The following is a 14,261-nucleotide window of genomic DNA, read 5'->3' as shown; positions in this document are numbered from 1 at the left end:
GTGGAGAGGAGGGAGGGGAGGGCAGGTCCTGTTGGCTGATGACATCTCAGACAGTGCTCTGATGGAGTGACACTATGTGGAAAAAAAACAAAAAACACGGATCCACAGAGAACACAGGGATGTGAGAAACACTCACTCACTGCAGAAGCTCTGAGAGGGCTGCTTTACAAAAACGTGCTGACCTTTGAACCAAACATCTGAAGTCAGGCCACTGAAATCCTCACTACGATGTGCTTATTGTAGGATTCAAAGCAAGGACATGTTTGTGAATGAATGAATTTATTTATTTACCTCAAAGAACTTAAATAAATCCCAATTTCCTCTTTATTATAAATGCAGTAATTACAAATATTGCTTCTTTAGTTCTGCACTGAAGCTATGAGGCTAATATAGCCCACCAATTAGCAGGGTGATAACTGCTTGCCTAAATCATCAAACATTCACCACAAACAATTCAGAAATATAAAATTATATTGTAACCTATATAAATTACAAAAAATTAAAAATCAAAATCATATATTTGACAGAAAATTTGACAGAAGACTCAACGACTACATATGATCTCAAATTCAGTATTTAGTGTGTCCACTCTTTAATTTATCACAGCTTCCTACAGCTTCTTTTCGGGTGACTCGCTTTCAGTTTTTCAAATTAATCTGCAGGGATATTTTTTCACACCTCCAAAGTTCAGTCTTAGAGTTTGGGTGCATTTTCTGCTTCTGACAAAGTTAAATCAATTACAAATTTAATCTATCAGTCCATAAAACTTCACAGATGTCCAGTTCAATGGCTGTTCTGACCGTAAATTAAATGAATGGAGGGTGGTCTCTGACTTTTGCACAGTACTGCAGGTCACAGTCTGTCAGAAACCGCATAAGCAAGTCTTTTTGAGATTATTAAATAGAGGCAGGTTTGTGATGATTTTCGGCAACAGTTATTTCTGATGAAATTTCTGGATTCTTCTGCAAGTTCCCACAGTTCTAATTACGCTGAGAAAGCGCCTCAGGTTTACGTTCACTCTGCCATTAAAACGTCCGGCTGGTAACAAACATTAAGTAGATTATTACTTGTAATTAGTCGAGTAAAAGGCGACAGACGCGCGGCTTTTTAACAAGAGCCATGAGTTCGTTCCTCGGGAGTTTGATGGGCGTTCTGTAATGGCTTTTGACGACCAAATTGGTTCAGCACTCTCAAACACGGAGTACGGCTTTTCCTCCGGGTTGTAACACGTCTCCGTGATCAGAGCGCTGTATAAATGGTTATAAAATTGATTCTGGTTCCTGCTGGTGAATGAGAAGTGCGGTGAGGCTTCCTGCTGGAAGGGCCAAAGGCGACCAGCAGAAAGAGAAAACCGCGACACGTCCATCCGCTACAGAGCGCTAAGAGACTGCAAGCTGGAGCGAACATGTGACTTTAATCTGTCCGTTTCCAAATGCCCCGCAGCAAAAGAGCGGAGAAACGCAAATGGATGAAATTATATCCATATGATTCAACGAGACAGCTAAAAGGAGACAGGTTTCTCATGCACTTCGTCAGGGCGCCAAATTAAAGCCAGCTTCGGCTAAAACATTCACATTACATAGTTTACACATATCGGTTCCACATCCAAAAAAACGCCACCCTTTTTAGCGGCCAGCTTCATCTGCTGCAAATAGCGGGCCTAATTTGAATGGAAGATCAGAGGTCTAGTTTTTTTTTTTTTTCACTTTTTCACTATTTTTTTTTTCCTTCAGGAGTTGGATCGAGATGAATTCATACATTGTTTCTTCTTATGGATTTCTTCATGTTTTTATGTCCTCGTCTCTTTTTTCCTCAAAATTTCCAAACAGTTGATTTATACACGATGTGATGTGTACACAAATCTTCGGCCGATGAATGCTGTCCAGATGGGAGCCGAATTCTCTGCCGATAAACTGGCGGAGGAAGTAGTCATGTAAATGACTAACGAAATTGCTCCGAACAGCCCATCTTGTTCTCATGCGAGCTCAGTTAGGGGAGAATGAAACCTATATGGATGCGACCGCAACAGGAAGCAACCTATGATGACTAAATTGGGCGTCTCGCATAATAATTACAGGACCAAGTGCATCCTCCCGAAACAGCCATTCTGAAGGAAATTGAAGTGAAAGTGCCTGTATGAAGCGCTCTGACATGGAAATGTGTCTTTTAGTGCTGGTGCTCCACTTGAGAGGTTTGAATACGGAACATGCAGAAGCGTGCGGAGCTTTACAGCAGTACTTAACCCTGGACTCATGGGTAAATTGGTTCCAGCCAACAGAGACACTTGTGCCCACTAAAACACTAGACATGATTTCCTTTTGACCCAGCAGCTGATGACAATCTGATTGGTAGCGCCACTATGAAAGAAAACTGATTGGTTGGGGGGAACATACAGTGTGGCAGAGAGGAGGAAGGAAAGAAAGAGCAAGTACGTGAGACAGAGTCTAAGTGCGCTCTACGTAACGGGCGGCCACGTCTGATGTGCGCTCAAATTTTCCCTCAGAGATCAATAAAGCAGGTATATGTACTGTAGCGCTGGTGGTAAAAGACGAGGAGACCAAGTTCAAATAAACCAAACAGGAGCTTCACTTAAGTGAAACAGCTCGGCGCGCGGTAGGCTACTGAACTCCAACTGGAGAGCGTCAGCAATGAACTGAAGCAGCTCCACCTCCACTAAATGGCGGCAGTCCCTTCCCTTCGTGCAGACGAGTTGGGGGCGTCGTTACGGGATTTTACTGACTTAAAAAATAATTCGGCCGAATATTTTACCAAACATTGTGTCCAACTAGGTTTTTACAAAACTCAGCTTTGCAGAATTTTCTTCAGGTCAAAAACCAATACGTACTAGTTAACCAGTATTTACTGGCTGTGTATTTACTCTGTCATTCAAAAGTTTGGAATCACTTCTCATATTAATCTTTTTTGTTATTTTATTTTCAATAATTATACATACACAATGCACATTTTACGATGTACACAGGGCTCCGGAATTATTTAAAGTATTTTGGGAACAATAAGAAATGTAACATACTCACTTATTTCTTATTTTCTGTTGAAAAAAAGATTTGATCATGACTTGATCATGATTTCTGATTCTGATCTGATTACTTCCTCAATATGATGTTAATGTTATTATAACTTCATTGCTGATGATTTTCAGACGATTCTGAATCACATTATCATTATTCCAGACATTTGTTTGTTGTTTTTTTTTTGTATTACTTTAAATCAGGTGAACAGGTCGCACATGTTAGAAAATACTTTTATACATTGACACAACATGATTTACTTTGTTTACTTTATTGAAAACACTGATTGCCATTTTTGTTCTGTACTGTATCCTATTATTGTTTTTAACCAGCAAACTTTAACTGAATCCGAAGCCTTTTTCTCATGGGTGTAAACCAGACTAGTGATCAAAGTTCCACTATAAATGGCAAGATGACAAATCGATGATTTGTAAAACAAAATCGATGATGATCATTTTTAAAATTCTGATTAGGCTCTTCATAGAAGGTTGAATTTTATCCAATGTGGAAAACAGAACAAAATCCAGGCTTTGGCAACATTCTCAGCTACTCCTTCTAACTAGCGTGGGGGAATATCCGCCCAAAAACTGATACAACATACAGATGGTGCTTGTGTAAATAAGTAAATCAAGATTTTCTTTCAATTTTCTTTTCCAAACTACTGTTAAAAGCACATACTGAAGCTCTTTTGGACCAAAGGTAGTTTAAACGTTTGATGACAAAGAGAGGATTTAGTGTATTTAGTTAAATACAAATAACTGGGTTCATAGTTTTTGATAGTATTTTTTAAAAATGGCACTAGTTTGTCTGTCCCAACGTACCAAATGTCAGAAAAAATAAATGTTGTGCCTGACTGTGTATTGTGAAAACTTCTTGACGTATCATGATATTACATTTTGCCATAGTTTAACAATGGGATCTGATATGTGGCTTTGAGCTTAATTCCCAAGATCCTTTATCATTTGGTCCTTCAATTTGAACAGCTTTTTATTTAATACATATTAATATATAATATGGCAAAAAATTATGATAATTTATTTTTTAAAAATATCAAAAAGGATGCCCCCACATTTTCGATGGGCATCCTATATTGGCGTTATAAAGGGCTACAACTTCATTAGCTTTGTGTGGACTTTATTTGATTGCTGCATTCTTTATCGAGAAGTAAAAGCACACAGTAGAGGCCAGATGGTGGATCCGGTTTCATGGCTTTGCTGTTGAAGTTTCTGGCCCTGTTGATGGACAGCGGGGAGAATCTATCGCTGCCCTAAGCGGCCTGTCACTCCGAGTGGTCTAAGTATTTCTAATGGCTAATTAGACTGTATTACAGCAGGGCTTCAGCCATGGCATTAATTATCCACCCAGTTCAGGCAACATGAGCTGTGGCAGAAAAGAGAAAGCGCAAAGAAAATACTGAACATGATCTGAGCGGCGTGAGGAAACGCAGTGAGCGCTGTGTGGATATGCTAAAGCCTCACTGTAGTCTGTATGTCCTCCCATGTCCACCAACACCTGCTAACCTTCCCCTTAACACACACACAAACCCTCCTCAAAGCAACAGTTTGGCCAAAAAATAATAATAATAATTTACAGTTTTCACTTTACCTCAAATGTTTTCAACCAGCCAAACAGACTTACACATTCATGGCACTGTATGATATACTGTTAACTATTAGATTAAAATACATTGTATACAGTCCAGTCAGAATGGCCAATATGTACAAATTAATCAGTTTTCAGCCTCAGAAAAAAGCAGAGAACATATAAGTATAAAATCAAAATTTTAACCCACTTTATTATTTATACTACAGGAGACTCGCTTTCAGTTTTTCAAAGAAATCTGCAGGGATATTTTTCCACATCTCCAAAGTTCAGTCTCAGAAGCTGGTTGATCATTTTCTGAAGTAATCAAACACATTCAGTGGTGTTGAGGTCTGGACTCTGGGGTGGTCAGTCCATTGTTCAGCTTCTTTGTTTGATGTGTCCGTCTCCTTTTCTCAGTGAGGTTCTTCTTGACAGCTACACATCCTTTCAGACCCACAGCGCTGAGTCGTCTTCTCACAGTGGAAGGATGGACAGAAACACCTGTGGATGTTTTCACAGAACCAGGTCTCGCAGGTGGTTGTTAGGAATCTGCTTTTCTTTGTAGCTTTTAATCATTTCCTGAAGTCTAGCTTTTTTCACTTATTATTCTCTGACTTTCTCATTCCGTATGAAAGTGGATTATTTGATATCTAATCTCTGCAGGAACATCTCCTGAAAAATGACTTGTACTTGATGACCATTTTGAGTGGAAATTAAAGGAATAAAGTGTAGTCAATAACTTTTGCAGTACTGTAGCTAAAAACATGCCTGAATTTTGTCAATACTTTGGTATTTTGTCAGTTTTTATGGATAACCGTCACACAGGGTCAGAAACCACTTAAACAATTTTATTTGAGATTACCTAACACAACACATTGTGCAATGTTTCATGGTGTATAAGCTTCCTTTACCTGCTACATTAGACGTGTAGCTCCAGCAATAAAATTGAGAGACGTTGTGAACTTGAGACACTAAAAATGTCTTGTTTCATCAAGTATATATGGGGAAAGGGAGAAAACGAGTTAATCTGATTTTTTACCAAACTAATCCTACTGTGTGACACACGGCTCTCTTTATATTGCTGAGTAATCACGTCATACTATCAGGGTCCATTAGTAGTCAACTTGCTGCTGTAAAAAGTTGCTATTGGAAGAGTTTAACTTTTTTTTTAAGATGGTGCCCAAAATACACACATCATGAACTAAATGATTTTACTAGCAGGGTGTGTGCCGTGCTGGACCAGCCAAAAACATCGTTAATGAAGTCCAACTTAAAAAAAAAAAAGATCTAATGTGGGTTTTTCCCATGTAAGCCATTTAGGTTTCAAGCAGTACTCAACTTGTGAAGAAGGCAAAAGTGATGAAAACCTCTGACCCCCTTTTGTCTCTCAGTCTACCTCAGTGCTTTATTAGTACTTAACGTTACTCCCACAGCAATTAACATAAACATAAGTACGAAAAAAAAAAAATTAACATGATTTTAATCATCCACAAAGAAAGAAACGATTATTTTTAAATACCCTCCCTCATTTTTAGTGAAACATTATGTCATTGCAATAATAAGTGCGAGAGGAAAAGAGAAAGCATCAGAAAGTGAGACAGAGAGAACAAGGAGGACAGAGAAAAAGTGAGAAAGAGAGATATGTCCACTCTCACACCCACTCATACCTTCTCACCTCCATCCCACTAGTGGGCATGAGGGCCCTGCCTATCTAAACGCTTTCCAGCTCGGGTCAGAATCATCAGGAAGACAAAGCCAAACGTCCATCAGCTGGATGTAAGGCCAACACAACGCACTGTTAAATTAGTTGTCAGTTACTCAGCTTCTGGCAGCCTCTCGGTTTAAAACTAACACTGCAATTCTCACAGTTGGCCGTGGCAGCAGGACACCACAGTCTTAAAACTAAAAGGTTCACAAATTGTTCTTGGCTTCTGGAATAACTTCTGACTGGTACAGTCTTTACAGTATGTGGAGGTTCTTTCGACTTTAAAAAGGGTCTTTACACTCACACATCTCAATTAAAGGGCCTTGGCCTTCAAACACTGACACGGTAGCTGTTCTCACTGAGTTTAACCTCTAACATCTAAATGTTTTACTGTCATTAATAGAAATTCAACCAAAATTTTAATTTAAAACAAAAAAGGTCCATCTATGATTTTAGATCAACCAAAATACAACAGAATCCAAAACCTACAATATCTTAGTCGAATCAGGCCTAAATTGTGAATGGAATTATAGAATAACTGAAGTTTATTAGGGGGACCAACCCTAAAGTCCCTCCTCCTTCCAATCTAATGTCCATCTCTACCTTCTGTTTCCTGTGACAAAGTTTTCACACCCCATCTCCTCCCTGTCTTCTTCTCTCTGTCTCTGTTCATCAAAGGGCCGTCCGGCCTTCTAGCTTAAAGCAGAAGCTGCCTAGAACCCCAGCCCAGGTTCTCAAAGTTCTCTCCACTCCTACAGTCATACAGTCTCTTCTGCTATGTCCACATGCTGAAGGCATGACCCAACTTAAACGTAAAACGTAAACCCAACGTAAAATATAATAATGATATAATATAGATGATAAATGTCATGCAGGTGCACAAGATCTTAGCACTAAAAACTGCCAATATAACTGAAAAAAGCTGTGTCTGAAAAATCTGTCAGATGACATTGTTCAAAATCCAGATGTGACAGTTTATCACAGCCATCTTAACATGTTTAGTAATTTTAACCACATTTGTCCATAATTAATAACTGAACAGAATCATGCGTTAAAAAGAACAGCGCGGTCAGTGTTCTCATTTAAGTGTTTTTAAGGTCATCGCTAGCCCCTGTGGTTAAAATGTATAACAGGCTGACGCATCAAAGAGCAAACAATCTTTCTCTCTCTCTCCTATTTTATTAAAATTTTATTCATTTTTTATTTCTTTATTACCTAAAACCATAACTTTTTTCTTTTCTTCTTCACTAACAAAAATGTTCCACTGTTACAGCTCAGGCTACTCAGCCTCATTTTTGCTCTCATGTGGCTGATCATACAGAGAGGACATCAAAGTCAAGTACTGCAAACCGAAGATCCATCCTGCTCGGCCTGCTTTGGCAATATTCACACCCTTATGGATGCCTTTGAACACTTCTGCTTTCGTTTAAATACCTCCACTGCTGGACTAAGGGGAAAAGTGAAGTGAATAACAAGGCCCCACTGTCCAATGATATTCCACAGTAAACGTTTTCATATTTATGGAGTATTTCACTCAAAATTTCTCATCAGGCACTTGTTTACTTAAGCGGTAATGTGAGTACGAGGCTGGCACCGGATTGCGTAGCGCGATTCGCTCACCGTATTAGCCAAGCGCTTTTCTCCAATGCTAATATCCCCTTTCCATCTGTGTGTTAAATTACGCATGACCTAATCCCATTCCTGGACTCTCTGTGTAACTGACTCATCTGCGTCACTGACGCTTTTTTGCGTATTTACCATTTGGAGACAATAAATGTGCAGCCTCAAAGCAATGACCAAAAAAATGTGTTGTTTTATACATTTGCTTAATTTACGGAACAATATGTAGGTTGTATGCAATGGGAATGGAGTAGGGGAGCTTTCTAATGATCAGGGATGCCCCAAGATGGGATTTGTGATATTTTTCACATATTAATCTGATTCCAACACATATTTACAAAATGTAAAAACTGGGACTAAATGTATAAATTGTATAAGCATTACAGATAAATCCAATATTTACTTGTTTAGGGTTACAAAGGCAGTGTGAATTAAATATATGACTGACTATCATGCAGGTATTTTACTTCAGTAGCACACTGATGCATAAACGTTCCACCAGAGTACAAAAAGTACATCACCAAATATCAACAAAATCTAAAGTTCTGTCCAATTTTCTTCGATAAGTTAAGAAATGTACACCGATCAGGCACAACATTATGACCACCTCCTTGTTTCTACGCTCATTGTCCATTTTATCAGCTCCACTTACTATATAGGTGCACTTTGTAGTTCTACAGTTACAGACTGTAGTCCATCTGTTTCTCTGCATACTTTGTTAGCCCCCTTTTACCCTGTTCTTCAGTGGTCAGGACCCCCATGGACCCTCACAGAGCAGGTACTATTTGGGTGGTGGATCATTCTCAGCACTGCAGTAACACTGATGTGGTGGTGGTGTTTTGGTGTGTGTTGCGCTGGTACAAGTGGATCAGACACAGCAGTGCTGCTGGAGTTTTTAAACACTGTGTCCACTTACTGTCCACTCTATTAGACACTCCTACCTTGTCAGTCCACCGTGTAGATGTAAAGTCAGAGACGATAGCTCATCTGCTGCTGCATAGTGTTGGTCATCCTCTAGTCCTTCATCAGTGGTCACAGGACGCTGCCCACAGGACGCTGTTGGCTGGATATTTTTGGTTGGTGGACTCTTCTCAGTCCAGCAGTGACACTGAGGTGTTTAAAAACTCCAGCAGCACTGCTGTGTCTGATCCACTCAGACCAGCACAACACACACTAACACACCACCACCACGTCAGTGTTACTGCAGTGCTGAGAATGATCCACCACCCAAATAGTACCTGCTCTGTGAGGGTCCATGGGGGTCCTGACCACTGAAGAACAGGGTAAAAGGGGGCTAACAAAGTATCAGAGAAACAGATGGACTACAGTCTGTAACTGTAGAACTACAAAGTGCACCTATATAGTAAGTGGAGCTGATAAAATGGACAATGAGTGTAGAAACAAGGAGGTGGTCATAATGCTATGCCTGATCGGTGTATATGTCAAGAACGGAAATTCATAGATTTTTATTTTACCTTTTTGAATGAGAAAACATAAATAGGACTCTGTGTCACATACCACATGACTTTGATCATTATTCTGATGAAATAAATCAACAGTAAATGTTTACATAGAGATATGAAATATGATCTGAATGTGTATGCATACTCAGTCTGAAAAAATCACAGCGCATCCAACAATAAAGGCAGCTTTTTTTACATAGTGATGAACATGGCAGCACACAGAGATTCCAATTCCACATACTCATCCATCCAGCGTGGACATGCATGCTCTCCAACTACTCTGGGGCAGATTTCAGTTAAAGGGAATGTTGCTGAAGCCTCTGACTATCACTGGTGAAACATTCAGCTTGACGGAGTTAATGTAATCAAAGATGCTGCAAATGTTGGCGGAAATTTGAGAGAAACCTGTGAGGAAATTTCAAACAAGGTCAGGAATGCTATAAGGAATGTGATTTGGAATGCTGCTCTGGGAACGCTGTGTCGTTAGCAATGATGAAATAGGGAGAGACGTTTCTAACCACAAATTCCACTGCCACTCCGCGTGTAACCATGGTGATGGCTTTTCTTGGACTCGCACGTCCACACCAAACTCCAAGATGAAGTGAAGATTTGACAGTGTAAACAGACACACGGCTCTGGAGCAGGAGAACGGCGTTCCTGGCAGCTCTGTGGAGCTCTAATTACTCTACTGCACTCCAGCTGGAACGCCATACTGCCAAAACTACACACTGCACACACATCCAAACGCAGCAGTTTTCTCTACACGCCCAACACAATGTATACTTATCATTACCCATAAAAGACTGACCCACGCTATTAAGGGGTTCTCTCGTAAAGGCAGTGGTTATGTAAAGAACCATAATAACTCAACTAATCATTTAAACACTGAAACGGTTCTTTTTAAGTGTGCTACTAAAATTGTGCTACTACAGCAGCAGTGCCCAGACAAGGTTATTAGGACCAGTTACTCATCATTATTTCATCAATTATCGTGGTTATTATAGTCATTTTATGAAGTAGTATATATGGGACAGTAAGTGAAATGCAAACAAAAATCATTGGCATATACACACACACACACACACACACACACACACACACACATATATATAGATATACCCAAGTTCATATGTGTGTGAAGGTAGATGAGCGAATACTTTTGGCAATATAGTGTGTATATATATATACCTGAAGAAAATGTATAACAGAAGAAAAAATTAATTCTGCTTTCGAAAACTGACCAATTGGTATCTTCAGTCCCCAAACGATTATTGTTAAAAGATATGTATATTTACCAAAAAATAAAAAGGTTCATAAAGTAAAACACTGACTATCAAGCTACTGTACTTTTGTACTTCTAACTTTTTTAATTTAATACAAGTTAAACTTGACTTACTAATCACTTCTTTTTGTTTTTACTGTACTGTTTTTTAGAAACCTTTTTAAAAAGGTATTAGATGGCACCAAAAAGGGTTCTGCTACCACTTTTTTTGGTACTATACAGTCTTTACCCCCTCACTCTCAACTGCCCCACCAGCAGATGTCTTAAACAACCAATGCTGATTAAAACTGATTTAAAATGCTAAAAATCCCCGTTGCTCTAACAGTGTGTATTAGAGTGAGCCTAGCTGACAAACCAGACAGGATGGTGCCACAGCCAGTAAAATTCAGACAACATTTCTCTGGCCCAGGCTGCTGCAACACTCCCACGCTCACTATTAAACACACGCTGTACACTTCAGCCTCGGCTCAGCCACACTGCCCTGAGCTAGGGGGACAGGAACATAAAGTAAGCGTCTGTTATTTGTGTTTATTAGCAGGGCGCGTTTGGTACTCAGAGCGTACACGGCGCGATCCGTGCCTCAGCACATCCAGCCTGAGAACATAGGCAGATTCAATCACAGCTAGGTGTGTTTGCTGGCTGTGGCGGATGGTAAATGTTTGTGGAAAGGCTGGCCATGATGCAAATGGTACTGGACTGTTGTGATTATTTACCAGAGAAGTGACTCAGGCAGACGCTCTGTGTAAACAAACACTAACAATGGCAGAACACGCTGAGATAAACACACATCTATAGCTTATGCATGTTTGCTGACACGTCAAGAGTTACTCTAATGTGCAGGCTAACCATTGTTAGCTGGGTAAATATTGGCTTTACATGGGTCATGTTCTGAATTGCCCCTGACATTGCTGCAGGAAAGTCCATTATTAGCTGACCAGAGGGAGACGTGTTTCTTTGTCCATGTTTCGTATGATGAGGCTAAATTAGGGTCATTACTGTGTGTAGGAATCTCTCAGGACATGCAGTTCAGCAGCCCGAAGTGTGTTCAGAGACTCGAGACTTTAACCCTTAAACTGTAAGGATCTGCATTTGGGCCCGTTCAATTCCTCACCCTCATAACACAGAACACATGCATTTCAAAGTAGTCACTGAATATTAAGCTTTGAAAGAACACTCCAGTGTTTTCCAACTCTATTTGTTGTATCTTTCACATACAGTTAACCCTTTAATGTCCTCACCAAGAACAAATGCAATGGAATTTTTTTTCTATTTTTTATTTGTTTGGGGAAATAATAAAAACAATTGTTTTTTTTTTTCATTTTTTTTGACCTCACAATTTTTTAAATATTAACATCTACCAAACGGTCGAGATGGCACTTTGTGGCACATATAGCGAATCAAAATGTGCTCTATTAAATGGTTGAGCATAACATTAAAGGGTTCATTTCCACAGACAATGATTCTGACACTTTTTACTGTACTTAGAAAAGACCAGAAAACACAATAATTCAAAATTTGCTTACTAATGAAGCCTGGCTTCTGTTTTCACTAGTGAACATTTACATAAAAGACTTTAAGCAATAGATGTGACTAATTTTCCAGATAGAAAACTTTGCGGCAGGATGGAGTCATGGCATCGTCTAATCACCATGGATACAAGAACTTTGTTAACACTATTGTAAGCTACCCACATAAGGACTTCATGATACATGTATAAGCATTGAATAACACATCTGAAAAGCAACACTTAGTATGTATGAACACCTTATATCAGTATTCACAAGATGACATAATACGTTCTATGAAGTAAATTACATTAAACTGTTAACAGGGGCCTTAGGGAACTAAGTGACAGACATTCGTTCCATTCATAACACAGTTATGAAGCATGATGCATGGAACTTATGTGACAGAGGTGTAGCTAAGAACTCATTTATATTCTGAGAACAAATTTGATTCCTTTGACCTTTGAATGTGATCATTTTCGTACATATTTTCTTATATACAACTGATAGAACAGGTAGAAAAGTCCTGTACTAGATAAAAAAGTACTTGCTCTTATTTGTACAAACATATTGTACTGTGTTATGATTAATAATTTCTATTAAATTATGTTCTTAACTAGTCTTGTAAGTTCCATTATTTGGTAATGATGCTTCATAACAGCATTATAAATGAAACAAATGTCCATCACTTTAGTTTAAGGCCCCTTAAGAGAAAAAAATGTAATTTATTCTAGAAAATGTTGTCATCCTATCTCGTTATTGGCAAAAGATGTTCAAAAATACTTAGATATTGCTTTATAAATGTGTTATTTAATGCTTACACATGTGTCATTAAGCATCTATGTAGACAGTCTTTAAATAATCAGAAATCTTTAGCAAATTTGAAATTAGGTAGAACTGTTTTTTACAGTGTCAGAAAGTTTAATAAAACTTTCTAGTTTTATTAGACTAGTTTTACAGTAGCTATAGAATGCCATTTATGACCGTTACTAGACAATAAGTCTTAATATTAGCTACTGAACAATGAGTCTTAGGGATTTAAGGGGTTAAGCTTTTAAAGACCCTGAAAAGCTGAGTGAAATCCTGAGCATTAGGCACGTTCAGTCCCCTCAATGTATTAGTAAACTGATACAGCCCACTCACAAAGTTAAACTGATTAAGCTTTTGGATTCGAGACAGTTATGACACAACGCCAGAGCAATGTTGCCGTCGGCCTCCGTTACAACTCTCATGTTTCGGTTTCAGGACCATGATTAGATGTTGGGAAATTACCGATTCGAAATGTGGCATTCCAGAGCAAATGAAATTAGCACAAAATACATACGGATTTAGAATGTGTTGATGTCTGGATACTCGCTCAACAGCCATGAAGTGGATTTGATTTTACAGCACCGCTTCTAATTCACATAATCCAATGGTCAAAAAACCACAAGGGGCAAAAAAAAGATTATTAGCCTATGTAATAAGCCGAGATTTGACAATGATTAGACAACTATTAAAGTTCGTGAACAAGTAGCAGAATGAGAGAAAAAAAGAGAACGAGAGGGAGTGGGAGAGAAAGCCAGGCTGGATTGCATTACTGTACAGATTGACTGGAAGCCTTTTATGACTTGACAAGAACTTGGCCTGGCGTAGTCGACAAGAAAAACAAGCATGAGCCATTCCCAGGACTTTCACACTGAGGCCAAAACATCAGTCTCCTGACAAACCCTGCGCCGTCATCTGCCAGCAGTTTCATCCCACTAATATATGGATTACATATGGGCTCTGTTGCTTAGCCATTAGCATGACCGAGACACAAGCAAGCTTCATGTTAGATCTCAACTCGAAAAAACAGAGAGAATGAAATTTGTTAATCATCATATCACGGAAATAATTCAATGTGACATCCACTAAATAAAACTGAAACATTTGATGAAATTAAACATGGGTTGTAATTAAAAGGCAAATGTTTAAGATGATGGATTAACTCAGAATCAAAGAAAGACCTACAATTCATTACACTATGTTCAACATTAATGCACAACATTCATTTTAAGCTATGGGACAACAACGTAACATGTATTGAAAAGG

The 14,261-nt window shown here is 38.9% G+C and overlaps 1 protein-coding gene across 1 annotated transcript in view; it reads right to left on the bottom strand.

Moving 5' to 3' along the window:
- LOC118814112 (zinc finger protein GLIS1) overlaps positions 1–14,261 on the bottom strand; it is a 154,065-nt gene that overhangs the window by 50,785 nt on the left and 89,019 nt on the right. The window lies entirely within an intron of this gene.

Source organism: Colossoma macropomum, unplaced genomic scaffold (assembly GCF_904425465.1).
Source record: "Colossoma macropomum unplaced genomic scaffold, Colossoma_macropomum, whole genome shotgun sequence".
Lineage (NCBI taxonomy): Eukaryota > Metazoa > Chordata > Actinopteri > Characiformes > Serrasalmidae > Colossoma > Colossoma macropomum.
This window is presented reverse-complemented; position numbering and strand designations above follow the sequence as displayed.